This window comes from Cervus elaphus, chromosome 13, assembly GCF_910594005.1.
Source record: "Cervus elaphus chromosome 13, mCerEla1.1, whole genome shotgun sequence".
Classification (NCBI taxonomy): Eukaryota; Metazoa; Chordata; class Mammalia; order Artiodactyla; family Cervidae; genus Cervus; species Cervus elaphus.
The window spans coordinates 45,064,850-45,079,578 of record NC_057827.1 but is presented as its reverse complement, the minus strand read 5'-3'; the positions used below and the strand labels follow the sequence as shown (position 1 = coordinate 45,079,578).

The following is a 14,729-nucleotide window of genomic DNA, read 5'->3' as shown; positions in this document are numbered from 1 at the left end:
AAACTCCTTTCCCAATTTGGAACCAGTCTGTTGTTCCATGTCCAATTCTAACTGTTGCTTCTTGACCTGCATACAGGTTTCTCAGAAGGCAAGTACAGTGGTCTGGTATTCCTGTCTCTTTAAGAATTTTCCACACTTTGTTTTGATCCATACAGTCTAAGGCTTTAACGTAGTCAATAAACAGAAGTACAGGCTTTTCTGGAACTCTCTTGCTTTTTCTATGATCCAACAGATGTTGGCAATTTGATCTCTGGTTTCTCTGCCTTTTCTAAATTCAGCTTGATCATCTGGAATTTCTTGGTTCACATACTGTTGAAGCCTCGCTTAGAGAATTTTTAACATTACTTTGCTAGCATGTGATAAGAGTGCAACTGTGTGGTAGTCTGAACACTCTTTGGCATTGCCTTTCTTTGAGACTGGAATGGAAACTGACATTTACCAATCCTGTGGCCACTGCTGAGTTTTCCAAATTTGCTGGCATATTGAGTGCAGCACTTTCACAGAATCATCTTTTAAGACTTGAAACAGCTCAACCGGAACTCCATCACCTCTACTAGCCTTGTTCATAGTGATGCTTCCTAAGGCCCACTTGACTTCGCACTCCAGGATGTCTGGTTCTAGGTGAGTGATCACACCATCGGGGTTATCTGGGTCATTAAGATCTTTTTTGTACAGTTCTTCTGTGTATTCTTGCCACTTCTTAATATCTTCTGCTTCTGTTAGCAGAAGATAGCATACATACTGAAGATGTATATAAAAGATAGAAGACAACTAACATACTGTTACCATACCATTTCTATCCTTTATTGTGCCCATCTTTGCAAGAAATGCTCCCTTGGTATCTCTAATTTTCTTGAAGAGATCTCTAGTTTTTCTCATTCTATTGTTTTCCTCTATTTCTTTGCACTGATCACTGAGGAAGGCTTTCTTATCTCTCCATGCTATTCTTTGGAACTCTGCATTCAGACGGGTATATCTTTCCTTTTCTCCTTTGCCTTTCACTTTTTTTCTTTTCTCAGCTATGTAACTTCTCAGACAACCATTTTGCCTTTTTGCACTTCTTTTTCTTGGGGATGGTTTTGATCACTACCTCTTGTACAGTGTCACGAACCTCTGTCCACAGTTTTTCAAGCACTCTGTCTATCAGATCTAATCCCTTGGATCCATTTGTCACTTCCACTGTATAATTGTAATGGATTTGATTTAGGTCATACCTGAATGGTCTAGTGGTTTTCCCTACTCTCATCAATGTATGTCTGACTTTGGCAATAAGGAGTTCATGATCTGAGCCACAGTCAGCTCGAGGTCTTGTTTTTGCTGACTGTATAGAACTTCTCCATCTTCAGTTGCAAAGAATATAATCAATCTGATTTTGGTATTGACCATCTGGTGATGTCCATGTGTAGAATCATCTCTTGTGTTGTTGGAAGATGGTGTTTGCTATGACCAGTGCATTTTCTTGGCAAAACTGTTAGCCTTTCCCCTGCTTCATTTTGTACTCCAAGGCCAAACTTGCCTGTTACTTCAGGTATCTCTTGACTTTCCACTTTTCATTCCAGTCACCTATGATGAAAAGGACATCTTTTTTTGATGTTAGTTCTAGATCTTGTAGGTCTACAAAGAACCATTCAACTTCAGCTTCTTTGGCATTAGTGGTTGGGGCACAGACTTGGATTACTGTGATATTGAATAGTTTGCCTTGGAAATGAACAGAGATCATTCTGTCATTTTTGAGATTGCACCCAAGTACTGCATTTCAGACTCTTGTTGACTATGAGGGCTACTCCATTCCTTCTAAGGGATTCTTGCCCACAGCAGTAGATATAATGGTCACCTGAATTAAATTTGCCCATTCCAGTCCATTTTAGTTCACTGGTTCCTAAAATGTTGATGCTCACTCTTACCATCTCCTGTTTGACCACTTCCAATTTACCTTGATTCATGGATCTGACATTCCAGATAAGGAAACTGAAACTGAGAAATCAAATGATTTGCCTAAAACTTACTCTGCAAAATAGGGATAATAAAAATACCTTTTTCTGATATATAGAGGTTTTCTTCTGAAGCGGAAATGAGATCACTAATTTTCTAAAAAGCATTAAATAATTAGTATCATATTGAAAAAAGTTACTTTAAAGAGCAATTTGTCATGTAGTGCAAGTCAATACTAAAATTTCTCTCAATGAGCTGCTGCTGCTGCTGCTGCTAAGCCACTTCAGTCGTGTCCGACTCTGAGCGACTCCATAGACGGCAGCCCACCAGGCTCCCCCGTCCCTGGGATTCTCCAGGCAAGAACACTGGAGTGGGTTGCCATTTCCTTCTCCAATGCATGAAAGTGAAAAGTGAAAGTGAAGTTGCTCAGTCATGTCCGACTCTTCATGACCCCATGGGCTGCAGCCGACCAGGCTCCTCCATCCGTGGGATTTTCCAGGCAAGAGTACTGGAGAGGGTTGCCATTGCCTTCTCCGTCTCAATGAGCATGTCATGTCTATTCTTCTAATCAAGTGCTAAGAAAATATGTGTCGATTTCTGAGGTCACCACATTCCAAAATGGTCTGAAAATGTAATTTAGAAATATATTTTCCATATGTTTAGATGTCATAAGCTGATTTAAATGGCTTTTTGCAAATTAAAGGAAATTTCTCACCAGTAAAATTAAGCATGAAAACATTGTGTCAAAGTACAATTTAAAAATATATAAATGACTAAAAATAAAGGCTAAGAAAAGAGCAGAAAAGAAGTCACATCTGTTGTTTGAATATATTAAATTTCTACATTTTAGTGACCTGTATCCTGCTCCTGTTAAGTAGACCTGTGACCTACATATCTGAAGAAAAAACAATAAATGTACTGTCAGAAATGATTTTTCCTAGTGAAAACTAAAAATGTAGCAGCTTTTTAGCTGCTACAAACTACAAACGACCAAGCTGCGTTTAACAAAGGATTTTGAGAAAGATTAAGGATGGAGAAAGAACAGAGATGAAGATGATACAGATACAGATTGGAAGTAGGTTTGTGGACAGAGGGGGGGAAAACACATGAAACAATCTACTTCCCATCTCATCAACTTCCGAATTTCCCAACTTCCTAAACTACATAATTACTTTAGAAGTATCCAATAAGACATCTAAGAAACCTGAAACAACCAAATTGCAAAGAAATAGAAAAACGGACTGAATTTTATGCATCTCATTAAAAGACTATTAAATGAACAGCTGTTCCTTCATTCTCATTTATGAACACTGGTCATTATACCCAGACTTGTTCACAATAATCTTGTACCCTGGTGAGCAAGGGAATGTGGTAATGTATCTAGAAATTGTTCTTTCCTAAACAGGTATCTGGTGTTCTCTTATTTATCTTAATATTGCAGATCACACATTAATATGCATGCCTAAAGCCAGAATATAAGAGGGTACACAGAATCATCATTATGGAGTTTAACCCTAAGAAATTAATTCCAACATCTGCATGTGCCAAGTGCTGTTCTAGGCACTGAGAATACAGCAATGAACAAACTAACTGAAGCTCCTGTGCCCATGAAATGGGGACAGGAGGACAAAAACAAACCAAATCTGGTATATCACTTGTAATCTTGATGAAAGTCATCTTTTGAGACCTCAGTTTGTTGTCTATAAAACTGGAAATTAATATTACTAAGTATCATTAGACTCTTCTCAAACAAAAACTACACCAAAAACCTGCAAATCAATAGAACTTGCACTACAATTTTCCTGTATCTATCCCTGCCTCCAGTGGTACACACATAACAGAATGCAGTCCAGAGTAGGAAGTGTAAGCCATGCCATGCAACAGAAGAAAAATAATTGGATAATGGTGAGACTCAATACAAGTGTTAGTTGCTCAGTCGTATCCTGCTCTTTGCGACCCCATGGACTTTAACCCACCAGGCTCTTCTGTCCATGGAATTCTCCAGGCAAGAATACTAGAGTGGACAGCTATTCTCTTTTCAGTTCCGACCTAGGGACTGAACTCTGGTCTTTTGCATTAAAGGCAGATTCTTTACCATCTGAGCCACAACTAACTCTAGTTAGTAAGCTATGGTTTCTCAAATAAGATAATAATGTCATATACTGCTATTCTGGAACATATTTTCTCTTAGTTTCAGTACTAATGTCCAGAGAAGTCATTTTTAATTTAAATATCACGGCTATCTGTTTAAAAAATCTTTGTTATCAACTAGACTACTGTTTTCGGATTATGAATTTCAAGGCACATTTAACATGAGAATTCTTTTTTCTCTTCCAGTTGAAAAATAATATTAATAATTTTGTTTAATATGATGAACACATACTTTTTCAAAATTGCATTGGCATAGGCATATAGTATGAAGTTTGATTTCTTGCATTTAAAACAGCAAACTAGGGACTTCTCTGGCATTCCAGTGGTTAAGACTTTGCTTTCCAATGCAGAGGGTGTGAGTACAATCCCTAGTTAGAAAGCTGGGCTCACAGGCCTTGTAGTCAAAAAAACAGAAGCAATACTGTAACAAAGATTCAATGAAGACCTTAAAAATGGTCCCCATTTTAAAAACGACAGCAAAATAGTTATGGAAGAACAAATTAACGGCTGAAGTTCTGACCAAGCTACTTTAGCATCAGAAAGCAAGGATATCTAGATGTAAGAAATTAACTCCATGAATCAGGTATAGTCTTAGTAATTCTGAAATATTAACATAGAGGACAATAAGTCAGAGTAAAGAAATATATGAGGATTCCCAACATAAAATGTAAGTTAACTTTATGGCCTGAATCAATCTGCTAGTATCTCCCCTCTCTCTCTGAATTCCTCAATCAGTGACATATTAAAAAATAAAAATAGGAGAGAAGAAAGACCAACAGGGAGAAAACTAAGTCTAAAACTTGGGCACAAACCAAGAAAACTGGAAGAAATGTGTACTAACAGTAGAACCAAGCTGCTATCCTGTTTAAATAGTAAATCTCTCTCTAAAGGGCAGAAGACAAGTCTCTCATTCACCATTTCATCTTCAGGCCAGGTACACACATGCCCAATAAAAAGTCTCATTCTGTTGAAAAACAGAGACAATCAGAAATCTTCCACAACTCCTACCACCAAAGCTACTAACCTTCGTCACCACAGCCCACATTCTTTCCATATAACATACTGCTTTTCAATAACAGTTACCCCCATCCCTTCTATCCCATTCTCTTTCCATCATCCTCCAAAGGAAGTAGAGACCTAGACATCTCTTACATAGACTCTTTTTTTACATTAATTTTTATTGGAGCATAGTTGATTTACAATGTTGCGATGGTTTCTGTTGCACAGTAAAGTGAATCAATTATTAAGTAGACTCCTGATGAAAGTTCAGAACATAACATTTTCAGGGTTCTATAAGACAACTTAGGAATGACTGGTTAGCATTCTTCAGCTAGGCCCTTTCAATCAGCAATCATCTTAGGCTTGCGCTAGACATTTGGCAACAAAATTCTGCACATGAAACTTTTACCAGTACTCCTAATTTTGTTCTCTGACATAGTCATTCACAGAAATATGGAGCACCTAAAATCAATACGGATAGTTATTGGGTGGTTTGCAGGCTCTGGGTTTTATACTAGGAGGTGCTATAGGCATCATCACCATAGGAAAAGTAGACTTCCTACTGATGGCCATCAAACTGAGGGAAAAACCAACTACCCATGAAGCTACAAGTAAGATGTCTGGCTCTTTCAAAAACTCCTTCCTCATTTTAAGTTTATTTTCTTAAACATATATACTCAATTTCATAGGTCCTGTCATGTCTTTGAAAACCATTCAGAGTTTAGTTAAGCAAGAAACTTTCTGAGACACAAATGATTCTGCAGGACTATCTTTAACCTAAAGACCTATGCACAATACCTTATGCTCTGATATAGTTAGTAAAGATTTTTGCAAGCTACCCTCAACTCTGTGTTTTGAAAATACAGGACCTCTGTCCTTTTCCCATAAAACTAACTGTGGCAACAACTCAATTTCATTATGAGTAATTACAGCACGACTAAATAAATTTTCTGATTTACTTATTTAGTTCCTGTTAAAGATTTTTTCAAAAACTGGTTCCCCCAAGAATATACAATGGAGAAAGTGTAATTTCTTCAATAAAAGGTGTCAGAAAAGCTGGACAGCCACATGCAAAAGAAGGAACTTGGACTCCTATCTTATACCACACCCAAAAATCAACTCAAACTGGATTAACAAATTGAAAGTAGATCTGAAACGGTAGAACTCTTAGAATAAAATGGAGTTAAGTTCCTTGACACTGGTCTTGGCAATGACTTTCTGAATTTAACACCAAAAGCAAGGAAACAAAAGCAAAAATTAACAAGTGGGACCACATCAAACTAAAAAGTTTCTGCACAGTGAAGAAAGCAATTAACAAAATGAAAATGCAACCTACTGAAAGGGAGAAAATATCTGCAAATCAAATATCTGATAAGGGGTTACTATTCAAAATGCATAATGAATGCATAACCCCAACAGCAAAAACCAAACAATCTGATTTTAAAAGGAAGCAGAGGAACCAAAAAGACACTTGTCCAAAGAAGACATATAAATAACTACAGGAATATAAAAAGGTGCTCAAAAACAAAAATTAATCAATGAGAAATGCAAATCGTTAAAAACCACAGTGAGATATCCCCTGTTAGAATGAATATCATCAAAAATACACTGAGAAAAAAAAAAAATACACTGAGATAATAAGCGTTAGCAAGAATATGGAAAAAGAGAACTCTTGTGCACTATTAATGGGAGTGTAAATTGATGCAGTCACTACGGAACACAATATGGATGTTCTTCAAGAAACTAAACACAGAACTACCATGTGATACAGCAATCCCACTTCTAGGCATATTTCCAAAGAAAATTAGAATAGAATAGCATAAAGATATCTCCACTCCCATGTTTACTGTGACCTTATTCACAAGAACCAAGATATGGAAACAACCTAAGTGTCTATCAATGGAGGAATGAATAAAGGAGATCTCTCTCTCTCTCTCTCTCTCTCTCTCTCTCTCTGTCTCTCTCTCTCTCTCTCACTCTCACACACACACACACACACACAGAGGAATATTTTTCAGCCATGAGAAAGAAAGAAATTCTACCAGGAACAACAACATTGATGGACATAAAGCTAAGTGAAATAAACCATGTAGAGAATGACAGATACTCAGTCGTGTCTGACTTTTTGGGTCAGCTGGACCGCAGCATGCCAGGCTTCCCTGTCCTTTACTATCTCCCGGAGTTTGCTCAGATTCATGTCTACTGACTTGATGATGCCATCCAACCATCTCATCCTCTATTGCCCCCTTCTCCTCTTGCCCTGTCTTTCCCAGCACCAGGGTCTTTTTCAATGAGCTGGCTCTTCACATCAGGAGACATAGTATCACTCATATGTAGCATTTTTTCTAAAAAACCTCAAACTCATCGATACAAAGTAGAAAAGTAGTTGCTGGTGGGGGGAAAAGGAAAGGTTATTAAAGAGCACAAACTTTCAGCTATAAGATGAATAAGTTCTGAGGATCTGCAGTAAAACATGATGATCATGGTTGATAACACTATCCTGAATAACTGAAATTTGATAAGAGAATAATTTAAATTTTCAAACAAAGGGAGAGAGAAAGAGAAAGAAATGAGGAGGAAGAAAGGAAGGGATTCTCAAAAAACTTAGTACAATGTTAAGGCACCTAAGAAAACATCAAATTCATTTGTGAATCTTAAACACACAAATTATATATCCTAAAAAAGTGTTATTGCTTTCACAAAGAAGTTCAGTGCAATAATTTCTTTTTTATAAAGAAAAAGTGGCTCAAACTTCAATGTCCTTTAAAGGGAGAATGGATAAGTAAGTCACCATTAGTTAACAAACTGGAGGAGTTGCTGGGCATCTGAAGGTGGAAATGGGGCCCAGCATCCACCGGCTGCAGCTGGGCCCTAACCACTCTACTCCTTCTGGTTGAGAAGGGCTCGGCCAAGAGCACCCAAGTCACTCCACACGGCCTCCACGGCATGGCATGCCATCGCTCTGCTGGCAGATCCCTATTCCCCCACTGCAGGCCTCCTGTACTCTCCTGTTTAAGTGCATACCCCACACCCCAAACGACCCACAGAGGAGCACTGGCAGGGCCTTAATCAGTCCCAGGACTCCAGTGCCTGCACCCCCACCCTCTGTACTGCATGGATACCCGTGAACCCCAGCAGCAGAGACCACATCCCAAACTCACTGGTGAAACAGTTCAGTGAACTATGTGAGACTGAAGCCCCCAAACTGAATCCTTGCCCAGAGCCTGCTCTGCCTCCAGAGGCATCGTCATCTGACCTGGAATTGCCTGTGGGCAGTGGTAATCCCTTGAGGACCAGACATCATCTTGAAGTCAGACTGAGCTTCCTTCTGGACAGGAAGAAACAGGACAACTCACCAAAACCCCTATTGCCAGCCTTGAGAGACCCCGAGACTCTCCAGTCTTCAGGTTCTAAGCACAATGGATGGGAAATAAGGTACTAGGGAGGTCTCTGCTCACCATCCTGTAGGATGACAACTCCCCCAGGACCCTGTCACAGGTAAGCAGCCTTCTTCCCTGAGTGAAAATGCTAGAGAACTAAAGGAAGGGGGTTTTGAGAACTGAATGACTTCTAAACACTGGAGGATAAGCTTGGGAGCAAGGCCAGGACCAGGACAAGGGAAATCCGCACTTCCTCTGGTGGACAACTAGGCCCTATGAGATCCTGGAGCCTGATGAAATTCTGTCTTTATAGCCCTCTCCCAGGGAGACAGGAAAGGCTCATTTTCTCTGACTCCTCCTAAACCTAAGATAGGACTATAAATGAATGAGCCTTTAGAACTCATTCTAAAGGCAATTCCAGAAGAGATGTTCCAAAAAGTGTAATTATCCAAGGCAACATCCTTGGAGTAAGTATATTATGTCATGTTCATTTCTATCTTATTCTCTAAAATCTCACAGCTAGTGCTTTCTACATGACAAACCACAATAAACTAGCATTAAATAAAGAAATAAATGGGGAAATAAGCAAAAGAGCAAACAAACAAGCCCACTTAGAATAAAATATGTCTTGATCAAGAGTCAAATCTAAAGAAGTTCTCTGGTCTGTAGCAACTAACAGGAGATAGTTAAGGCGAGAAGCAACAGCATCATGTTTCCAGTGGAAAGGCCATGATCTAAGACTCCTGTGCGCCAAACATGGAGGATGGTGAGAGGAACCACCCTGGCCATAGCAAAACCAGCCCAACTCTGGAGCTCAAAACGTGCTCTGGAGCGGAAGTATCCTGAGGACACGAGGAGGAGAAAATCTACCAGTCTTCTGTGTTTCTACTTATAAATATTAGGATAAAAATTATTTTACCAGTGAAACATATCATTTTACTCAATAACCATAAACAACAACTTCCTTAAGCAATTATTTTGAATGACACCTCATATATGTATGTACCTATTTTTATTTGTACATATTTTTACAGACTCATTCCCTCTATGAATTTACCTATAAATTATTTCTCAGTTCCCTCATGATGGAAGACATAATTATAAGTGTCTATTATTCACATAAGCCAAGAAATGTTCGCCAAATTTTTATATCACATATAAACACATATCATAAAACTTAACCTCTGCTTATCCAGATATGAAAAACAGCTTTTAGACATGATGTGACATTAATTACCCAAAATACAAATATTTTTAAATAAATGCTAACAGAAGATGTGACATTTTGTGAATTTTAAAAAATCTTTCTGAAGCTTTGCTACACAGTTAATTCTCCCACACATGAGCCTTTGAAAACATTAATAATGAAAATGCCAGCTGAATATTAAATACTTTCATTAGGCAACAACAGTATATACTGTTAATATTCCAAATGTAAAAGATTAATAATTTACCAGCTGCACAAACATTTCACTGATTCATTCAAAACATTTATTAACCACCAGCTGCATCTGCCAGGTATTCACCTGAAGTGCTGGGATTTAAAAGTGAACATGCTAGTCAAGATCTTATCACCACTACTATGCAGCTTACACTCTAATGGTGGAAACTGTCAATAAATAAATATAAAAGAAAATGTCAAATCACGGTAAGTGTTGTGACAAATAAGATGAAATGATTATCACAGCCAGCTCTTCTGGGATAACACTAAAATAAGACCTGAAAAAAATTAAAATGAGACCTGAATTTTAAGAGGGAACAGACACTAAAGGTCCAGGAAAAGAGGGTTGTAGATAGAACAGCAATTTCAAGGGCCCTAAAATGGGAATGAACTTGTAGTACCTGAGAAAAAGGAAGAACTACACTCTGAACAAAGGTAAACATGGCAGAGATGAGCTAAGGAGAGGTCATCTTAGGTAGAACCTGCTAAGATAAATACTTTTGACTATAGGCACAGTGACTTCTTGTTTTGCTTCCAATTTTATTAAAGGAAATTAAGACATATGTGAGAAAAGCAAAATGGATCCTGATATCTTTATTATCCAGCTTCAACAATTATTAATTTGTAGCTGGTCTTGCTTAATCTGTACTTTTACTTATTCCCTACCTACTCCTCAGACATCATTTCATTTTAGTATGTATCTCTAAAAGATAAGGACTCTTATAAATATAACCACAATCAATATTATCACCATTATACATTATTTTCAATAATAATTTATTACTATCATCAACTATGTAGATAAGTGTTCAAATTTCCCTGTGTATCATTTTCTGAAAAAGTTTACTGGTTCAAATCAGAATCAAAATAAGGCCCAGACATTGCAATTAATGTTTCCTGACACTTTAAATCTATAAACCATTGTTCCTTTATTTTTTTCCCCTGTAATTTATTTGTTGAAAAAACTGAGTCCTACAAGATTTTCCAATTCTGGATTTCCTGACTGGACCTCCCTGTGTCACTTAACATGTTCTTCTGTCTCCTGTATTTCCTATAAACTGGTAGTGAGATAAGGTTTAATCAGATTCAGGTTAGAATTTCAAACAAGACTGCTTCATAGTTTATGCTACGTACGCTAAACAGGAGGTAGATAAATATATAGTATACTCTGTCTCTGTCTCTCTGTCTGTCTGTCTGTCTGTCTCTCTCTCTATATATATATGCTGTGCTGTGTTTAGTCACTCAGTGGTGTCCAACTCTTTGCAACCCCGTGGACTGTAGCCCATCAGGCTCCTCTGTCCATGGGGATTTTCCAAGCAAGAACACTGGAGTGGGTTGCCATGCCTTCCTCCAGGGGATCTTCTCAACCCAGGGATTGAACCCAGGTCTCCCACATGGCAGGCAGATTCTTTACCAGCTGAGCTACCAGGGAAGTCTATAAATATATATATATGCAACCAGTGTTAATTACTTAGATCTATTATAATATTTCATTAAGAGTTGTAAAATGCTGATGACTATAATTCTATCATTCCTTCTTTATCAGCTGAAATATTTCTGTAAAAAATTTTCTTCATCAATTTTATGGTTAACAGTACAGGAAAAGTAAAATAAATACTTGATTTTCTTTATATTCAAGTTTTACAAATAATAAGATGGTTGCCTAGCATATGGATGATTTTAAGCAGGGAAGGTTTTTTTTTTTTTTTTTTTTTTTTTTTAAGCAGGGAAGGTTTTAAAGATCATTCTGAATATCATTGGAGAACAGAGTGAAATATAAGAAAGAGTGAAAGCAGAGATATCACCTAGGAGGCTCCTGCACTATTCTAAACAAATGATGATAGATTATACTAGGTTGGTGGAGAAGATGAGAGAAGTAGATAGATTTAAGATCTATCTGGAATGTAAAATCTATAGAATTTGCTGCTAAGTGTATATATAAGGTAGGGAATGAAAGAAATTAAGAATAAGTCCTAGATTTTTGGCCTGAACAACTTGTTATGGGAAACGCTAAGGGATGCACAGATTTAGAAATCAAAATCATCTAGGTAATGATATGGATGAAATTCAGTCAATATTTACTCAACTTATTATTGGTTTTTTTTTTCTTCCTTATCCTAGCTGCAGATAATCAAAATTTTCAGCAAAGAGAAATAAAATACTGTTATTTGTTGTTTTCTATAAATAATATTTCTGCTCAAAAATAATATAAATTCCTACTTTTTTTCTTAGAAAATTCATTTTCTCACCATATCCCTTCATACATACATCAACAAAGAATACACTGGGTTAAAAATTTCAAAGAATAGTATTAAATATTATTTTAACCCACATTTATTATCAATCTTTTATATTTTCTAATGTGTATGCTATGCTGTACTAAGTCATTTCAGTCCTGTCCAACTCTTGGCAACTCCATGGACCATAGACTGCCTGGCTCCTCTGTCCATGGGACTCTCCAGACAAGAACAGAGTGGGTTTCCATGCCCTCCTCCAGGAGATCTCCCCGACCCAGGGATTAAAACCATGTTTCTTTAGTCTCCTGCATTGAATTCTTTACCACCAACGCCATCTGGGAAGCCCATATCATCTAATCAGTTCAGCTCAGTCGCTTAGTCATGTCTGACTCTCTGCAACCCCATGAACCGCAGCACGCCAGGCCTCCCTGTCCATCACCAACTCCCGGAGTTTACTCAAACTCATGCCCATCGAGTTGGTGATGCCATCCAGCCATCTCATCCTCCGTCATCCCCTTCTCCTCCTGCCCCCAATCCCTCCCAGCATCAGGGTCTTTTCCAATGAGTCAACTCTTCGCATGAGGTGGCCAAAGTTTTGGAGTTTCAGCTTCAGCATCCATCCTTCCAATGAACACCCAGGACTGATCTCCTTTAGGATGGACTGGTTGGATCTCCTTGCAGTCCAAGGGACTCTCAAGAGTCTTCTCCAACACCACAGTTCAAGAGCATCAATTCTTCGGCGTTCAGCTTTCTTCACAGTCCAGCTCTCACATCCATACATGATTACTGGAAAAACCATAGTCTTGACTAGATGGACCTTTGTTGGCAAAGTAATGTCTCTGCTTTTTAATATGCTATCTAGGTTGGTCATAACTTTCCTTCCAAGGAGTAAGCGTCTTTTAATTTTATGGCTGCAATCACCATCTGCAGTGATTTTGGAGCCCAGAAAAATAAAGTCTGACATTATTTCCACTGTTTCCCTATCTATTTGCCATGAAGCGATGGGACCAGATGCCATGATCTTAATTTTCTGAATGTTGAGCTTTAAGCCAACTTTTTCACTCTCCTCTGTCACTTTGATCAAGAGGCTTTTTAGTTCCTCTTCACTTTCTGCCATAAGGGTGGTGTCATCTGCATAGGTCACCACAAATAAGGAATATACAGAGTCAGGATACAGAAAAAATGAGAAACAGATTAAAAACATTACCATTTAATAAGTTATAATGAATTAACCTTGGGGGAATATTTCACTTTTTAGATGCTAATTTTCCAATCTCCCATTTCTATGTGAGTAATAATAATTCAAATTGTCCTGCTGTTTTCCCTTGCCTCTTTCTACAAAGGAAGATGTGGAATGTTTAAGAGAGAAGAGAGAGAAAAGAGTCTAACCTTAACATTTCATCAATAACAAAAATAATTAAAATTATCTTCTAAATGACAAGATTTCTAGATATATTATCTAAATTTTCACACAGGAAAGGAATGTCAGATGTGTCACAAACTATTTCTATATATAGAACTTTTAGAATGTTATTCCATTTCGATAATATACATCTACAAAATATCTGATTACCTAGTGAGTTAACAAATAACTCCTTTCATAATGTGTTATTCATATACATATTGTATTTCTCGATAATAGTTTACCAACGCTTTTGATCTCCATTAGGTCTTATAACTACGTGTAAATACAGCTTATTTAAAAGGAACTGGGTTCCAAAATAGAATGTCTTTCTTTTTAATATGCAAATAATAGCTCTGGGTTATAGTTTCCAGCCTCAACCAGTGTCTTATTAACTGGACTTTACTGTACTACTCAGAAGAAGTAAAAGAAACAGTTTTTCCAGCTACAAATCAAAGTATAAAGATAGAAAACAGTATAAGCACAAATACAATTCCAAAAATTACCAATGCAGGTCAAATATCTCTTAATTAGAAAGAGAGATATCCTGAACCTACAGGGAACTGATGAAAGAAAGGAGTCTGCCCATGACATTTTTGTACCTGTTTTATATCCCTAGATATGTTCCAATGTCTCCTGGTTTACAGTTCAGGGGAACTTGAATAGAATTTGTATCCTGCTATTGCGTGAAAACTATATAAATCTCAATTATGTTGAACTGGTTCATAGTGCTTTTTAGTCTACTACATCCTTCCGCTTTTCTGTCTATTCATTCTATTAATTATTGAGAGTTTGATATTGAAACTCCAACTAGAAATCTTTATCTTTTTTAAAAAATAATTGCAATATATACTGAAACTGTATGTAACCTTGTTTGGTATTTTCCAAGTATCCTATAAATGTGTTATCATACTTTAAACAAGAAAAGAAGGAAGGAGTCTGAGTTCATTTAGAAAAGCAAAGCCATTAAAATAAATAATAAAAAACCTTCAACATAATGTATACACTGAAAGCGAAAGTGGCTCAGTTGTGTCCAACTCTTTGCGACCCCACAGACTATACAGTTCATAGAGTTCTCCAGGCCAGAATGCTGGAGTGGGTAGCCTTTCCCTTCTCCAGGGCATCTTCCCAACCCAGAGATCAAACCCAGGTCTCCCACATTGCAGGCACATTCTTTACCAGCTTAG

At 37.5% G+C, this 14,729-nt stretch overlaps 1 protein-coding gene and 1 pseudogene across 3 annotated transcripts in view; one reads left to right on the top strand and one right to left on the bottom strand.

Moving 5' to 3' along the window:
• NUBPL (nucleotide binding protein like) overlaps positions 1 to 14,729 on the bottom strand; it is a 225,120-nt gene that overhangs the window by 70,551 nt on the left and 139,840 nt on the right. The gene's annotated exons all lie outside the window — the stretch shown is intronic.
• On the top strand, positions 7,920 to 8,775 carry LOC122707003 (annotated as a pseudogene).